This window comes from Podarcis bocagei (assembly GCF_964188305.1).
Source record: "Podarcis bocagei genome assembly, chromosome: 7".
NCBI classification, from domain to species: Eukaryota; Metazoa; Chordata; class Lepidosauria; order Squamata; family Lacertidae; genus Podarcis; species Podarcis bocagei.
The window spans coordinates 5,323,805-5,342,033 of NC_138132.1; the positions used below are offsets into that span (position 1 = coordinate 5,323,805).

The following is an 18,229-nucleotide window of genomic DNA, read 5'->3' on the forward strand; positions in this document are numbered from 1 at the left end:
GCTGCGTTGCTCACCCAATAAGGAGTCGGAGAACGACTGGGGGGGTGGAGCTTGCATGCCTTGTGCCAATCAAATCGGCTGCGTTGCCTGGGGACTCGCCTTTGCTCAGCGCTTCCCAGCGGAGAGGTGATGGTGGTTTTCCTTGCTGCATCCCCTTTTCTGGGTTGCTGCGCTGTGGGAACCACCGCTTGAGGCTTCGTTTGGCTGCGGGCTGGGCTTTCTGCCTTTGGCTCAGAGGGGCTCAGAAGCTGAACATACCTGTGCTTGGAAAATCCCTTATTTTGGCTGCTGATCCCTTATTTTCGAGGCTGCTGGTCCCTTATTTTCAAATCTGTAAGTTGACAGCTATGGTGTGTGGACCAGTGCAGCCACGGCACTTTTTAAGGAGCTGTATGGTATCTTAACAAGGACTGCTTCTCAAAGCACTTTAAAGCCTTTAAAACAGCTCCGAAAAGATGGTTTGGAATCATAAAGTCAGAGAAATGTAGAGTTGCAAGGGACCCCAGGGACCAGTTCAACCATCACAGTGCATCTAAAAAACCAATGGAAGGGCCATCCGACCTCTGCTTAAAACGAAGGAGATTCACCACCTTCTAAGGTAGTCCTAGCTGTTGTCTCCTTCCTGCTCCTTTGCCAAGACCTGAACCTGATGGCCGGTGCTTTTTACGCTGAAATAAAAAATTTAAGGATATATATATATATATATATATGCAGGTTTTGGTGTCTTCGGGTGTCTTCCCGTGTAAGAGTTGGGGTGTCTAGGCGACGTTTCGACGAGGTCTCACTCGTCATCTTCAGGCTGGTGCTTTCGGCTTCTTGTTACTGGAACAGAGCAGGATCTCAGTGTTTGAGTTCCTATAAATACTGTTGAGGGGGTGTGGTGTATAGCCTCCAACGTTCTGGGCAGAGAGGAAGTTCCCAGGTTAGTGTGCCTTTTCTTCTTTTGTTCATTAATTACTTGAGGGATATCTTGAGTGATTTCTTGAGTGATATTCTGAGTACCACTTAGGAGGGTCATTAGGTGTGGATTAGTTGCTAAAGCTTTCGTGTCTTGACCTCTTGAGCTTGTGAAGAGTTTTTCTGAGAAGATGGCTGTACTGCAAATAGTTGTGCTCTGTACAGCCATCTTCTCAGAAAAACTCTTCACAAGCTCAAGAGGTCAAGACACGAAAGCTTTAGCAACTAATCCACACCTAATGACCCTCCTAAGTGGTACTCAGAATATCACTCAAGAAATCACTCAAGATATCCCTCAAGTAATTAATGAACAAAAGAAGAAAAGGCACACTAACCTGGGAACTTCCTCTCTGCCCAGAACGTTGGAGGCTATACACCACACCCCCTCAACAGTATTTATAGGAACTCAAACACTGAGATCCTGCTCTGTTCCAGTAACAAGAAGCCGAAAACACCAGCCTGAAGATGACGAGTGAGACCTCGTCGAAACGTCGCCTAGACACCCCAACTCTTACACGGGAAGACACCCGAAGACACCAAAACCTGCATTCCTGTACCCGTGAAAATCTACGAAAGCAAATATATATATATATATATATATATATATATATATATATATATATATATATAATATGTTCATAACTGCATATATAAACCACATGTCTGAAATCCCACAGAAAAAGTCCTGAAACCATTTTGTCCCTCCCAAATTGACCTCAAATATTTCTCTGCAAGGTCAAAGGAAAACGGAAAAGCCTCCCCATTGTCTTTTCCTTCACAAATCCTGTCTTAAGCGTATGTCTGTGTATGATTAGGGTGAGCCTGTGAGCTGGCTCAGGAACTAAGTATTTATCATTACAAAAGACTGGCCAGGCTCCCCAGGGTATCCAATCAAGTAAGCATTAACAGGTAACCTGCCAGACAGGAGGTAAAACAGCGCACTCAGATTTCTGTTGTAGACTGCCTTTTCTGTGATGTAGGTATGATGTATCTGGGGGGTGGTATTAAGCTACACCCCTTTCTGTGATGTAGGTATGATGTTTCTGGGGGTGGTCTTGGACTCCAGGGCTGGCAATTTAAAATGTCTATATAAGGGCAGGTACACCTTGGTTCTGGGTCCTTCTCCTGAGTGTGAAGGGGGCACCCTGTTGCAACAGTTCAATAAAGATCAGGCTTACAAGCTGCTTTGCTTCTCAATATTCTCTGGTTGGCCTCTGTTATTTTCTCCGACCGATGGAGAACCTACAAAGGACTCTATAAGGGCTTTTGTGTCCCCCATAAGGAAATAAGGGCAGATTTTTGTATATTACAACACCCTTTCTTCCTTTTTAAAAGAATTCTCTTTATGGGTCCCTGGCGCTGAGGGTTAAACCACAGAGCCTAGGACTTGCCAATCAGAAGATTGGCGGTTCAAATCCCCGCGACGGGGTGAGCTCCCGTTGCTCGGTCCCAGCTCCTGGCAACCCAGCAGTTCAAAAAGCATGTCAAAGTGCAAGTAGATAAATAGGTACCACTCCGGCGGAAAGGTAAATGGCGTTTCCGTGCGCTGCTCTGGTTCGCCAGAAGTGGCTTAGTCATGCTGGCCACATGACCCGGAAACTGTACGCCGGCTCCCTCGGCCAATAAAGCGAGATGAGCGTTGCAACCCCAGAGTCAGTCATAACTGGACCTAATGGTCAGGGGTCCTCTTTACCTTTACCTTTACAGCAGCAGTGGCAGGTGCTGGCTGCCACCTTCCAACAGTCTGACTTCTCCCACAAAGGCCAAAGTCCATAACAAAGTCAGAGACCTACCTAAAGCCTACCTAAAGGGAGGGAGGGTGGGAAAATGTGGGGGCTAGCCGGCGAAAAGAGGGCAAGCCCCCTCCGCACCAGCCCTAAATAGGGGAGGCCACGCCCCCCAGCCACCCGATTGGTTGGCTGGGGGGGCAGACGCAGCCAGGATTCCCCTGCTCTGGGGGGGCTGAAACCAGCCCCCCCGCTCACATGGGGGTGGGCGTGAAGCCCGCAACCCCACCTCCTGGTCAGGCCGGAAGTGGCTTTGCCTGTGTGGAACCAGCAAGCAGAATTCCAAGCACTTCTGCCACCACTGGGGGAGGGAGTTCCATACTTCAACTACGTGGCTGCATGAAGAAGGACTTTCTTTTTATCTTCCAACTGACTCTTGGGCATCCGTTCCAACTCTACACATTGGATGGCCATACCTGAAGGAGCGTTTACACCCCCCATCATTCTACCCGGACACTGAGGTCCAGCTCCAAGGGCCTTCTGGCGGTTCCCTCCCTGCAAGAAGCCAAGTTACAGGGAACCAGGCAGAGGGCCTTCTCGGTGGTGGCGCCTGCCCTGTGGAACGCCCTCCCACCAGATGTCAAGGAAATAAACAACTACAGTGGTACCTCGGGTTACATACGCTTCAGGTTATAGACTCTGCTAACCCAGAAATATTACCTTGGGTTAAGAACTTTGCTTCAGGATGAGAACAGAAATCGTGCTCCAGTGGTGCGGCGGCAGCAGCAGGAGGCCCCATTAGCTAAAGTGGTGCTTCAGGTTAAGAACCGTTTCAGGTTAAGAACGGACCTCCGGAACGAATTAAGTTCTTAACCCGAGGTACCACTGTACCTGACTTTTAGAAGACACCTGAAGGCAGCCCTGTTTAGGGATGTTTTTAATGTTTGATGTTTTATTGTGTTTTTAATATTCTGCTGGGAGCTGCCCAGAATGGCTGGGGAAATCCAGCCAGATGGGCAGGGTATAAATAATAAATTATTATTATTATTATTATTATTATTATTATTATTATTATTATTAGCCAGGGATTCTTTAGCTGCGATCCCTGCATTGCAGGAGGTTGAACTAGATGTTACTTGGGCGTCCCTTGCAACTTTGCAATTCTATGATTTTCCTGTCGTGCCCCCCCACTATCTGCAAGGAGAGGGTGACTGCAAGGCACAAAGGAAGCAAAGCTCCTTCCCTCTCTGGTCGGCCGAGCTTCCTTGCCGGCATGTGCCAACGCACCAGCCCCTACCCTCTCTTGTCCTCCTCCTACCCAGCAATTGGAAGAGAACCGGGTGCTCATCATGGCTTTATTGATCATCTGGCATTAAATGCTCTTGCCTTAAATGTATCCCCAGTTGATCTGAGCTCAGGCTCTGCACAGCTCCTGCCAATCCTCCTATATTGCTCTGTGGCTGGTTTGCTGGGCAAAGAGAACAGGGCATGTGTGCCAGTTCCATGCCAAGCCAGGGCCCACAAGCCCCTTTGTAACTCTTCCTCCTCCTAGGACAAGGACTGGATGACCCCCCGGTTTGCCCTTTGCGGGGCTTCCCTCCCACTTGACCCAGAAGCTGCGGTCAGGGCAGAATGATTGCTGGCAGGAGAAAGGCCTTATCTTCAAATCTGCCCTGGTTACCCATTTACTACTGGGCCAGGTTCAAGGTGTTACAATTAGCATATAAAGCTGTTAACAAGCTTCGGACCACTTTACCTACGAGATTGCCTGACTCCTGATTGCTTGTAAGAACCTGGCCATTTAGTGTGGCATCTTGGAACTCCCTGCCTATTGATATCAAACAGGCGTCTTCGCTGCACTCTTTTCACTGCCTGCTAAAAACACTCTTGTTTGGGCAAGATGCTGAGAAATGCTGGTCCAGATTTTAACCTGTTTGAGTATTTTTAGTCTTTTGTATGTTCTAAACGTATTCTTGCGTTCCACCCCCCACACCTTGATTTTCCTGTTTTATTCTTTTTTCGTAAAATGCTTTGAGCTTTTGGGGCTTCCTTTTGCAATCAGGAGGTGTATAAATTTCATGAAATAACTAAATAGAAGCTGGTGTGGAGTGGAGCCCTTATTCCTCATGAGGGCTTAGCAGGGAGGAAGCAATGTACCGTATTTTTCGCTCTATAAGACGCACCAGACCACAAGACGCACCTAGTTTTTGGTGGAGGAAAACAAGAAAAAAAATATTCTGAATCTCAGAAGCCAGAACAGCAAGAGGGATCACTGCGCAGTGAAAGCAGCAATCCCTCTTGCTGTTCTGGCTTATGGGATAGCTGTGCAGCCTGCATTCGCTCCATAAGACGCACACACATTTCCCCTTACTTTTTAGGAGGGAAAAAGTGAGTCTTATAGAGCAAAAAATACGGTAGGTCCCTTGGTTAGAGCAGCAAGAGCAGGGGTCAGCAAACCTTTTCAGCAGGGGGCCGGTCCACTGTCCCTCAGACCTTTGGGGGGGGGCTGAACTATATTTTTTTGGGGGGGGAATGAAAGAATTATTATGCCCCACAAATAACCCAGAGATGCATTTTAAATAAAAGCGCACATTCTACTCATGTAAAAACACACTGATTCCCAGACCGTCTGAGGGCTGGATTTAGAAGGTGATTGGGCTGGATCCGGCCCCCTGGGCCTTAGCTTGCCTACCCGTGAGCAAGAGTCTTGCTTTTTACCATTCCTGAGCAGTGTTGACTCAAAGGAGCATCTCTGGGGGGCTTTATAGGCTGCTTCCAGGATCAAATGCCACCAAATACCAGTTGCTGGGAAACAGAGATGGAGAGGGGCTTGGATTTTTTTTTTGGGGGGGGGAATCTATTGTGATCCTGCCCTGCTTGTGGTCTTCCAAAGGCATCTGGCTGGCAGAGCAAAGGAGAGGGGCCTTTAGCCTGATCCAGCTGATGGTTTTTCCTGACCATCTTGGCTGTGGGTCCTGCCAGACAAAGCTTCTCACAAGGGCTGCAGATTCTTGGGCCAGGATATCGTTTATGGGTTTTCATTGGGGTCAATATTAAATTGTGTGTGTGTAACACAAATTTCATGTTATAACGTATTTAAAACAGGCGCAACAGTCATAACAACACATGGAAATTAAAAGACGAAAAACAAAACTAAAGAGATTTACATAGAATGGGCACAGCTGTAGGCTGGTTAAAGTACAGTGGTGCCTCGCAAGACGAAAATAATTCGTTCCGCGAGTCTTTTCGTCTTGCGATGTTTTTCGTCTTGCGAAGCATGGTCCGTCGCAACTGCGCCTCTTCTAGTGGCTTTAAGAAAAAAGCGCAAGACGTTTTCGTCTTGCGAAGCAAGCCCATAGGGAAATTCGTCTAGCGAAGCAACGCAAAACCGAAAAACCCTTTCGTCTAGCGAGTTTTTCGTCTTGCGAGGCATTCGTCTTGTGGGGCACCACTGTAACAAAGTCCAAGTAAGGATTGATTGCCGAAGAATTGATGCTTTTGAATTCTGGTGCTGGAGGAGACTCTTGAGAGTCCCATGGACTGCAAGAAGATCAAACCTATCCATTCTGAAGGAAATCAGCCCTGAGTGCTCACTGGAAGGACAGATCGTGAAGCTGAGGCTCCAATATTTGGCCACCTCATGAGAAGAGAAGACTCCCTGGAGAAGACCCTGATGTTGGGAAAGATGGAGGGCACAAGGAGAAGGGGACGACAGAGGACGAGATGGCTGGACAGTGTTCTCAAAGCTACAATCATGAGTTTGACCAAACTGCGGGAGGCAGTGGAAGACAGGAGGGCCTGGCGTGCTCTGGTCCAGGGGGTCACGAAGAGTCGGACACGACTAAACAACAACAATTTTCCTAGGAGGGGGTGGAATAGGAGAAACGTTGGAGGGGATGGATTAGGATGTCCCTCTTCTCAAGGGGAACACTGATCTCGCCCAAGCTTTCTCTTTCTTTGCAGTTTTGGCTCCCCAGGTGCAGCCAGCTCCCCCCGCCTTGCCAGCACACAGCTGGATTCAATCTAAGCATCCTCTTCCGGAATAAGGAACCACAGCTCCCAAAAAGAGAGAGACGCATTTTTCCACTGCAGAAACGCCTGAAAACATCAAGGCTGCCAACGGCTCCCTTTCTCCTCTTTTCCTCCCAGAACAAGGGCTTTTGGGACACTGGAAGAATTCCTTTTGCACTTTTTCAATTTCATTTCCCTTTTCATTCGTATGCAGTCTTTCCATATCGCTACACGCGAGGCGGTCTGCAAGCTGGGGAAACCATGGGACGCGCATCAACGATGGCGCACCAGTGTTGGGGCTTGCCTGAGAGGCAGATGGACGGGCCCCAGGTTTGCAGAGTCTGCCCTAATAATAATAAATATTTTTTTATTTATACCCCACCCTTCCCGGTTCAGAAAACCGGACTCAGGGCGGCTAACAACAAATTTAAAACGCTTAATTGATACAACAAAAAACAGCATAAAGTAGAGTATAAAACGGGAATAACAATAAATTCAGAATTCAAAAACCAATTTAGGGGGGAAATCCATCCAATAAACATTAGATGATGCCCTAGTGGCAGCGGGAGAGGGGCAGGCCCTTCCTAGCCTTTGCCCCCCCCCCCCCGGCCTGGCATGGGTGGGGCTGGCGCAGGCTGTTTGTTTTGAGAGCAAACAATTCCTTCCTTTCCACCCTTTGTGGGACCCGCCCTGGCCGGCAACAGCGGGCAACACCCAGGGGTGGGTGCCCAGGCAGAGCGAGGGAGGCTGCACATCTGGGGACAAGGGCAGGGGAGGGTTTACCCCCATCCTCCCTCCTGCTCTGGCCTGGCCTCTTCTTAAGGGTTCCTGGTTTCTGCCCAAGGGCAGGGGGCAGAGCCTATGGAATGGACTTTGGGGTGCCTTGTCGCGTTTTTTTAACCCTCTCCCCTGCCAAGCTGCCAGGTTTATGTATTTTTATCTCATGAAATTTATACACCGCACAATTCTTATTTTTTTAAAACCTCAAAGAGGTTTACAAAAGAAGGATACAAGAATAAATGAAGAAATGACCGGCAGAATCCGTGACCAGGGTAAAGAGACGGCGGACGAAGATTGGAAGAAATTTAAAATTTATCTTAAGAAACATTGTAAAATTAATGAATGCTAAAATGTCGAGGTTTTAAGGAAAAAAGGGGATTACAGCTGTAAAAGATTGAGTAAAAGAAAAGAATAAGGGAAAAATTTGATAAAACCAAGGGCAAGGATTTGCTGAAACAAGTTTGGAAATTGGGATGTAGAAAGGGGAGGTATGGCGAAGTCGGGGAAGTAAGGTTTAAGAAAAAAGGATATGAAATTATACATGTTCGTTTGTGTGTTTGTTTGTCTGTATTGTGTATTGTTTGTGTTTATAAAAACTGTGAAAAACCAATAAAAATTTTATATATAAAAAAAGAATAAAATTTTCAATAAGAATCATTTAAGGCCTTCGGGATGTCAGGACAGCGATAGACGAAAAACAGACCCACACTCGCACCCGCTTTCCAAGCTCAGCCAAGGTTTTAAGTAGGCTCTGCTTGTATCAAGAGGCAGGGAGTTCCAAAGGTTCCGGTTCCGGCAAACATTTTTTAAAAAGTGTTCGGAAAAAGGGTGATCCGCCCTTGGGGGTCTAGGCCAGTGGTCCACAAGGCAGGTACAGAGTTTGGCTCTAGGGAAGCCCCAAGGGGGGGCATCCAGGCAAGAATCAGGAAAAAGCGGTGGGGCAGAGAGGAGACAGGCGCGACCCGCTGCCTTTTGCTGTGAAAGGGTTTCTGCGAGCATGTGCAGAGTGCCTCCTTTGGACCAGCCTTGAGAAAGAAGCCAGCGGGGCTTGCAAACGGGGTCAGGGAGCCTTGAACCCGGGGCACCTCTCCGCTTTCCCTTTCATTGTGAGGGGGCGGGGCTTAAGACAGGCATAGGATTTGCATAGTCGCATCCCGACGAGGTGGGCGGGCTGAGCGGACGGGCTAATTTGCATGCGGGGACGCGCGCGGACCAATAGCCTGCCTCGGTGGGCGGGGTCGGCAGAACTTTGTAAATAACACCGGGCGGGGAGGGAAGCAAGAGAGCGCGGCGGTGACGTTTTTGTCTTTGCATATTCAGAAGCGCGGAGCCAATAAAAACCGGCGGAGGCGCGGGAGGCGGAGTTTTGCGGCGAGAAGAGCGCGCCGGCGGGGGAGGGGGCGTGTCTACATTTGCATATCGCAGAGCCGCGGGGGCGGGGCCGAGTCCAGCTGGACTGAAGGCGCGTGCGCGGAGGAGCCGAGGCAGCGGCGAGACGAGACGGGGCGTCCGCAGCGGAGAGAAGAGGCGGATCGGGAGGATCGGGCGGGGGGCTGGCGGAGGAGCAGCAGCAGCCGGGGAGGGGCGGCCCAGGGCGGCAGCAGCGGAGGAGGAGGACCCGCGCCGGGCTCACCGTGGATGCGGAGCCGGGAAGAGGCGGCGGAGGAGGCGTCGGAGCCCCGCCGCACCCGGGTAAGGCGAAGCGGGCAGGGATGGGATGCAGGGATGGATGGGGTGGGGGGGCTGGCAGGCAGGGGAGTCTCCCCTCCTCTCTCCTTCTCTCGCCCTCCTCTTTTTCCGCGCACCGACGACGCCCCCCCTCCTCCCGCGACGCCTCTTTCCGGGGATCCCCGCCGCCCCCGCCTTTCCGCATCCCTCTCCCGCGCCCCCTCCCCTCCAACAGATCCCTCCCTCCGCCTTCCACCCCGCCTCGAGTGACAGCTGCGAAGGGCACAGGCCCACCTCTTACTCCCCCCCCAAAAAAAGCAGCCTTGCTCGGAAATCAAAGCGGACGGAGGGGAGGGATCGCATCTCTTTGGTTCCCCCCCCCCCGCAAGCGCGCCGCCTCCGCGTCCTCCTTCTCCTCCCGGGTTCGCTGCTTCCGTCGGCAGGCAGCGGCGTCCCTAGGCAGGGCTGCGCCCCTTCTGCCTCGCCGGCCCCCCGATGGGGCCTCGCGGGATCGTGGTCGGGGAGGGGGTGGGGAGCAGTTGCCCCACCCAGTCCTGGGCCGGGGGACGGGAGAATGGGGCTCCCCCCTCGCCAATACTTCAGGATCGACGTAACTGGGTGGGTGGGGTTAGGAGGGATTGCGCAGGGCCAGGCGTCTGGGGAGGGGGCCTTCTGGAAAACTGGCAAGCGCCGAGCGTCCCCTCCCCGTGGTTCCGGAGAGATTCGGGATGGAATTCCCCCCGCGGATGCCAGGAAAAGGCCCATGGGGGCATTGGGGGGGCTTTCCCCCCATTTGAGAAGTGCACAGGTTGGGTAACGGAATAGGTGGTTTGTTTGGGAGCGGGTGTCAAAGTCAACGAACCTTAAGGGGGAGAGTCGTGGGGAGTTGGTTTCCCCGTGGCAAAAAACGACGCGATGTGTCCTGCAAATAAGCTGGGGAGTATTAATGACCTCCATCACCCCAAATGGCTGGTAGCATCGGGTGGAGCCTCTCAATTTCTCTGTTCTTGACTGTGGGTCACAGATTGTTTTAATTCTGGATCCTAAAAAAAATAAATGCGTGCCTAGGAGCCTGTTTGCACCCTTGGCAGGCGTGTATTTAAAGGTCCACCCCCCCACAAGGGCTCCTTCAGGGCCTGTTGATGACTGCAGGTGACTCCCAGTCTGAGAAGGTGGGTGAGTCCTGGCTTAGAATGAGCATCTAGGTCTGATCTTCACCCCACCTGCTGGATTCGGAGGAGGCATGTGGTTTGGGGTGCAGAGCTCCCTCTGCCCTCCAAGGCCTGACTTTTGAAAGGATCTGCAGTATAGAGCAGGTGGCCCCCAGCAAGCCACACCCGGCCCTTGCAGTGGGCAAAGGGGTCTGGGTGCTAATGACGCTTCGGCGTTCCCTGGGCAGAGCCCCAATGAGGAGCCTGCCCTCTTCCCCTGGGTGCCCAGGGCTTGGGGAGATTCTGCCTCGGCTATTTTGAGGCCAGCCTAGAGCCCCACCCCTGGTTTTATTTCCCAGCTTCTCAACTTGCTTCTTTCAATATAAACTTGGAGGTCATCTTATCCCAGGCCCCTCTGTGCCCAGGAACGGCTTTGTTTAAAATGTTGTGCCTCAGGTTAGAGGGCAAGATAAGAGCATGGCCGCCTCTGAACATGTGCAAAGTGAATTTCTAATGCCCACCGACCCTGGTGCATCTGGGCCTTGCGAGTGTCTTGCTTCCAGGTGTTCCTGTATTGAGCCTCACCTCAGAGACAATCTCTCCTTGAAGGCCAGCCCAGGTTTGGATGTTCAGGTCAGAGGTGGGGGTCAAGAGAAAAGCCGTTGCTGCGAGTCGGTGTAGACATCACTGCTTTGTATGCAACAGGGTCCTGGCTAGGTTTAAGGAATCTTCCAGCCTTCCTCTCATTTTTCTGCAAAATCTTAGCCAGGGGGAAGAGAGACTTGGAGTGGATTTGGAGAGCTCAGTAGCTCTTCAAGCAGAGCCTTGCGAAATGACAAGCACTCGTCAAGAGTGCCTCTGAGCACATTCAGCGCTCATTTCCTTTCTCCGCTAAACATTTCCTTGGGCTCTGCTTGGAGGACGTTCTTCCTGTGCCACTTCCAACTCAACATGCTTCTTTTTAGAAGAAGAAGGAAAAAAAACTCATTGAGAATCTGCCTCTCCATTCTACCCCAACCAGTGATTTTAGACTCTCTGGCTTTACTCACTTCCAGATGCAGCCAGACAGCAGTGCTGCATTTTTTTTGGGGGGGGGTGCTCCCCACATTAGAATATATATACCAGAGCCTGGGGACACACGGGTGGCGCTGTGGGTTAAACCACAGAGCCTAGGACTTGCCGATCAGAAGGTCAGCGGTTCAAATCCCCGCGACGGGGTGAGCTCCCGTTGCTCGGTCCCTGCTCCTGCCAACCTAGCAGTTCGAAAGCACGTCAAAGTGCAAGTAGATAAATAGGTACCGCTCCGTCGGGAAGGTAAACGGTGTTTCCGTGCGCTGCTCTGGTTCGCCAGAAGCGGCTTAGTCATGCTGGCCACATGACCCGGAAGCTGTACGCCGGCTCCCTCGGCCAACAAAGTGAGATGAGCGCCGCAACCCCAGAGTCGGCCACGACTGGACCTAAAGGTCAGGGGTCCCTTTATCTTACCATAGGATGCTGCCTCGTTCAGAATCACACCATTGATCCAGCCAGCTCAACATTGTCTGCAGGAGCGATGGGGATCCTTTGCTTCTCCGGAGGTCGATAGCCTCCCAGCCCCACCAACCCGGTGTGGCCATGGGTGTGGCATCCAGGAATTTCGGGAATGGTCTCCACAGGTACCCCAGTCCTGGTCTGCCCTGGCTGGCAGCGGCCCCCTCCAGAATCCCGGGTAGGGAGATTCTCATCCCGACTTGGTTCTGATGTTGTGTCTTGAGTCTGGGTCCTGCGCTCTGGCGCTTGGTTGCTTCGCTATGGCCTCTTCCCAGACGGAGAGGCATTTTGCACATGCCCAGAGGTACCCCGCCAAGCCCTGGCGCTGAACATGAGCTGCTTTGGAGCCCCCCAAAAGACACTCACCCCCTTGCAAAGATGCTCTTACTGTTTGAAAAAGGTAATGAGCAGAATAGACTGCGATCGATCCAGCCAGGGCTGGTCTAAAGGAGGTTCCCGCTGTGGCCTTGGGGTGTGGGGGAGGCCTCTGACCTTTATCCCCGTGGCTCTGACCCTGTGAAGCTACTCTGAGTAGGCGGGAGCATCCCAAGGCCCCATGGCAAGAGCTTCCAGACACCCTTTTGCCAGAGGACCAAAAGGGTCATAAGAGCTAGTCGTGGCTTTGCTGCTTATGGGGCAGTTTCGAAAGGAACCCCTCTGCCTTGGTTGGCAGCTGATGGGGTTTGGGGGGCCGGCATCCGAGACAGGGGATTGTTTCCCTGCCCCTCCCATGTCTGGACGCAGAAGGGCAGCCGAGTTCATGGCTTCCCAGACCAGGGGCAGGAGGCAGGAAACTGGGAAATAATCTGCAATTATTGCTGCCCATTAAGGTGGCCCAATTAGCTCCGGAGAGGCGCAGCTGCTGTTTCTTTGCCGCTTTCCTCTGCTGGGGGAGAGGAAGGACTCCTGGGGTCTCCCCTGGTGACGCAAGGGGAGATGGGAGCTAGGATTCCTGGGTTCTCTGCTGAGGGGGGGGCGGTGTTTGGACAGGACAGGCTGCAGCACAAGGGCGGAGAATCTGGCTCCTGAGATTTTCTGGTCTGTTTGGAGCAGACACAGTGGGCGGGAGGGAAAGAGGAGTCTGTTCCAGTTTGGCAGACAGTGCATGTGAGTCATTGGGCATCTGTTTCACAATTATTGTTTTTTGAAGAGGGGGGGTGGTGGCTTGTCCTCTCCCTAACCCTACGGGGCTGGTCACTCTTGTTCCCATTTTGCAGACAGGGTGATGAGGTCTGTTGTAGCTTCTCCCTTCGGGTGCACGGCCCTTTAGAAGCCTGGTGGATCAGGCCGTACAGAACAGTCCAGCGTCCTGTTCTCACGGGCGGGGGCGGGGGGCAGCAGCCAGGTGCCCCTTTTGGGAAACCCGCAAGCAGGAATTGAGCACGGAAGCGCTGAGCCTTCCTGTACATTCCAGCAACTCATATTCAGAAGTATTGCTTCCTCTGGTTGTGGGAGGCAAAGCACCGCCATGGTGGGTAATAGCCGTCAATCGCCGTCTCCCCTTCCATGAATTGGTCTAATCCTCTTTTAAAGCCATATACCTGTAGTTTGTTTGTGGCCATCACTTCCTCTTGTGGGAAGGAGTTCCACAGTCTAACCCTGTGCTGCATGGAGAAGGACTTTCTAAATGTCTATTAATAATAATAAGAGTAATAAATTTTATTTATACCCCGCCCTCCCTGGCCAGAGCTGGGCTCAGGGCAACTAACACCAATAAAATCACAGCAAAAACATAATAGGGGGGAAAAAAATCCCAATTTAAAATGCACGTTAAAATGCAATTTAAAATGCAGCCTCATTTTAAAAGTAGCCCATAGATCAAGACCATAAGGGGAGGACAGGATCAGACTGAACCCCGACCAAAGGCCTGGTGGAACAGCTCTGTCTTGCAAGCCCTGCGGAAAGATGTCAAGTCCCGCAGGGCCCTGGTCTCTTGGGACAGAGCGTTCCACCAAGTCGGGGCCAGTACTGAAAAGGCCCTGGCCCTAGTTGAGACCAATGTAACCACCTTGCGATTTGGGACCTCCAAAGTGTTGTTATTTGTGGACCTTAAGGTCCTCCGTGGGGCATACCAGGAGAGGCGGTCCCGTAGGTACGTGGGTCCTAGGCTGCATAGGACTTTAAAGGTCAAAACCAGCACCTTAAACCCGACCCTGTACTCCACCGGGAGCCAGTGCAGCTGGTAAAGCACTGGATGAATGTGATCCTCGTGGAATCCCTCTGTCATTGCCCCCCCCCGCCTTGTTCCAATTGGCTGCTCCTTCCTTTATTTGCAGCCCCCACCCACCCACTTCCATGCTGGGGGAGAGGAAGCTTCCTGTAATGAGCAGCCTTTTGTGGGGTGGGGGTCCCACAGATCTTGCATGCCACCGGGTCAAGTCTGGGGCTGACTCCCCATGTCATCCTCCTGAAAGAGGAGTGGGGTGAAGGCAGACTGAGACTCTCCCCCACCTTGTCCCGACTGGGGGTCCCGTATGTGAGAGAATCTCTCTGCCATGGGGGGTCTGCGTCTTGCCTGGATGGGGGCTCTGCCCCCCCCCTTCCAGCTTACTCAGCTTGGCTCCAGGAGCCCTGCCATTCCCTTGAGCTGTGTTGGCTCTAAGTCAGGGGTCAGCAAACTTTTTCAGCAGGGGGGCCGGTCCACAGTTCCTCAGACCTTGTGCGGGGGCTGGACTATATTTTGAAAAAAAAATATGAATGAATTCCTATGCCCCACAAATAACCCAGAGATGCATTTTAAATAAAAGCACACATTCTACTCATGTAAAAACACGCTGATTCCTGGACCGTCCGTGGGCCGGATTTAGAAGGCAATTGGGCTGGATCCGGCCCCCCGGGCCTTAGTTTGCCTACCCATGCTCTAAGTGGCTCATAGGTGATGACTCTGCAGGTTTCCGTGGGTGGCAAGGCGCCTTCTGCTTTGCTTTTCTTCCGCAGCAATCGGCCTTAAAATGGGTGGGTGGGACGAGAGACCGTTTCTGGGGCAGGCTGGGGTAAGGCGCGATGACCCTGGTGTGTGGGGAGGTGCCCAGGTTGCGGGGGGTGGTGTGGGGGTGCTGGTCTGTGCCAGCCCAGAGTCACCGCCGAGTCTGAGATTGCTCTGATCCACAGTGGGGCCCAGTCGGCAGAGCGCGAGGCTCTTAATCTCACAGTCATGGGTTCAAGCATTGGACAAAAAATTCCTGAATTGCAGCGGGTTGGACTAGATGACTCTTGTGGTCTCTTCCAGGATTCTGCCCTTCCCTGGCGCTGCTGTGAATGGCAGCCGGAATCTATCCCTGACCGAGGGAGCTGTGGCCTTTGCCCAAGGCAGTGTCTCTGGTCTGGCTGCCAAAGGGCGAAGGCTGGGAATCCCAGGCGTGGATCTAGAGGGCAGGGGGGGGGGTTGCTGCCCCCACAAGAGGGTGATGATCCTGAGAGCGGAAGCAGCTCAGACACAGAACAGCTGCTCTGCTTCCAGAAGGTCTCAGGTTCAGTACTGAACAGCCTTGCCTTGTCTGAAACACTGTTGCTGGAAGTCAGGGTAGGCAATACTGAGCTACCTGGACCGATGGCCTGGCTCTGTAGAAGTAATAATAATATTCTGCTCTGGTCAGACCTCACCTGGAGTACTGTGTCCAGTTCTGGGCACCACAATTCAAGAAGGACACTGACAAACTGGAACGTGTCCAGAGGAGGGCAACCAAAATGGTCCAAGGCCTGGAAACGATGCCTTATGAGGAATGGCTAAGGGAGCTGGGCATGTTTAGCCTGGAGAAGAGGAGGTTAAGGGGTGATATGATAGCCATGTTCCAATATATAAAAGGATGTCACATAGAGGAGGGAGAAAGGTTGTTTTCTGCTGCTCCAGAGAAGCGGACACGGAGCAATGGATCCAAACTACAAGAAAGAAGATTCCACCTAAACATTAGGAAGAACTTCCTGACAGTAGGAGCTGTTTGACAGTGGAATTTGCTGCCAAGGAGTGTGGTGGAGTCTCCTACTTTGGAGGTCTTTAAGCAGAGGCTTGACAACCATATCTCAGGAGTGCTCTGATGGTGTTTCCTGCTTGGCAGGGGGTTGGACTCGATGGCCCTTGTGGTCTCTTCCAACTCTAGGATTCTATGATTCTATGATAATAATAATAATTTATTATTTGTACCCTGCCCATCAGGGAAGCTTCATGACTTGATCCTTCTCCACCTCGTTACACTCCAAGGAGCGCAAAAGGGAATCAGTTTGCCTCAGAGGTTCTAAGAAGGTTTTTTTTTGAGGCTTGCCAGGGAACTGAGCAAGTTGCTTTGATATTGGACTGGGATAAGAAAGCCGTTTGCCCCCCAGAAGTATGGTTGGCCCAAGGCGGTGCTGAGTGCACTGGTTCTGGAGCCTTTTATAAAATAATAGCTTTGCTTCAGCCCAGGTCCCCTCCCTCCTGGGCTGCAGGAATCATAAAGTCACAGAATCCTAGAGCTGGAAGGAGGGACCCCTGGGGGTCATCTAGTCCAACCCCCTGCAATGCAGGGATCTCAGCTAAAGCATCCATGACAGGTGTCCATCTAACCTCTGCTTAAAAACCTCCAAAGAAGGAGAGTCCGCAACCTCTCACGGGAATCTGTTCCACAGCTCTTACTGTCAGTTTTTCCCGAATGTTTAGTCGGAATCTCCTTTCTTGTAACTTGAAGCCATGAGTTCGAGACCTACCCTCCAGAGCAGGAGAAAACAAGCTTGCCCCCTCTTCCATGTGACAGCCCTGAAATATTTGAAGGTGGCTATCCTATCTCCTCTCAGTCTCCTCTTTTCCAGGCTAAACATACCCAGCTCCTTCAACCGTTCCTCATCAGGCTTCGTTTTCAGACCCTTGACCATCTCAGTTGCCAACATCCTCCTTAAATTGTGGTGCCCAGAACTGGACACAGTATTCCAGGTGTGGTCTGACCAAGGCAGAAGGGAGCAGGACCATGACTAGTAATAATAATAATAATAATTTATTTATACCCCACCCATCTGGCTGAGTTTCCCCAGCCACTCTGGGGCAGCTCCCAATCGAGTGGTAAAAACAATACAGCATTAAATATTAAAAACTTCCCTAAACAGGGCTGCCTTCAGATATCTTTTAAAAATAGGATAGCTGCTTATTTCCTTGACATCTGATGGGAGGGCGTTCCACAGGGCGGGCGCCACCACCGAGAAGGCCCTCTGCCTGGTTCCCTGTAACCTCACTTTGAGTAGGGAGGAAGCCACCAGAAGGCCCTTGGCGCTGGATCTCAGTGTCCGGGCAGAATGATGGGGGTGGAGACACTCCTTCTGGTATACTGGGTCGAGGTCTTTAGAGCTTTAAAGGTCAGCACCAACACTTTGAATTTTGCTCGGAAACGTCCTGGAAGCCAGTGTAGGTCTTTTAGGACCAGTGTTATGTGGTCTCGGCGGCCGCTCCCAGTCACCAGTCTAGCTGCCGCATTGTGGATTAGTCGTAGTTTCCGGGTCACCTTCAAAGGAAGCCCCACGTAGAGCGCATTGCAGTAGTCCAAGCGAGAGACAACTAGAGCATGCACCACTCTGGCGACACCCACTGTCAGCACTGGAGGGTTGTTGTGTTGCAATGGGGGCTCTCTTGGGTGTGTCTCCCTCCCCTTGGCAGCCTGGGCTGGGCTGAAGGGGGAGAGCAGGAGACAGGCTAGCTGATCTCCGGGAAAACTCTCCAGCGGAGACATGGATAATGGTGGTGCTTCTCTTCCTCTCCCCCCCCCCCGCTTTCTCCTAGAAGGCTGAGTGATGCGCAGAGAGGATGAAAGCCATGAAAGCCGATAAAAGCTGTTCCGCTAATGGGCCAGGGTGGAGGAGGCAGGCAGGAAGCCAGGAGGGAGGGGCTGGTGCAGGTACCAAATGCAGGGAGGGGGGAGGCGTCCCTTCGGACCCAGCTTGGAAGGGCATCTGCTTCCACGATCACAGGAGGGTAGAATCGCAAGGGCCCCCCAGAGGCCATCTAGTCCAGCCCCCTGCAATGCAGAAATCGCAGCGGAAGAATTCCTGACAGGTGGCCGTCCAACCTCTGCTTGAAAGCCTCCAAGGAAGCTCTTCCTAATGTTTAGTCTGAATCTCCTTCCGTGCAATTCGAACCCATCGTTTCGGCTCCTCCCCACTGGAGCCGCAGAAAGCGAGTTTTGCTCCTCTTCTTCCCCATGAGGGTCCTTTCAGGTATGTCATCTTTCCTTCCTGAACCTGCGAGGATCTGCATGGACCATCCGTCCTGGGCCTCCTGCAGCACCAGATGCCAGGATTTGGCCCCAGGAGATTCAGGCTAAATCTCAAAGAAGCGTAACAGCAAGCATGTACAGAGTGCCGGGCAGGTGTGGAGGACTCCCTGGTCCTGAATGGGGCAACTGTGCCCCTGAAGGACCAGGTGCGCAGCCTGGGAGTCATTTTGGA

At 52.1% G+C, this 18,229-nt stretch overlaps 1 protein-coding gene and 1 long non-coding RNA gene across 2 annotated transcripts in view; both read left to right on the forward strand.

The window, feature by feature from the left end:
* The first annotated feature begins 1,621 nt into the window (after positions 1–1,621).
* LOC308590656 lies at positions 1,622–2,135 on the forward strand. The gene is made up of 2 exons (XR_014009845.1): positions 1,622–1,937; positions 1,990–2,135. It is a non-coding gene; the product is annotated as an uncharacterized lncRNA (long non-coding RNA).
* A 6,809-nt stretch (positions 2,136–8,944) lies between these two features.
* The window catches only part of NUMBL (NUMB like endocytic adaptor protein), a 41,871-nt gene continuing 32,586 nt past the window's right edge, over positions 8,945–18,229 (forward strand). Inside the window, exon 1 of the mRNA XM_081200488.1 lies at positions 8,945–9,167. The gene's annotated coding sequence lies outside the window, so the exon portion shown is untranslated. The remainder of the gene's footprint in view (positions 9,168–18,229) is intronic.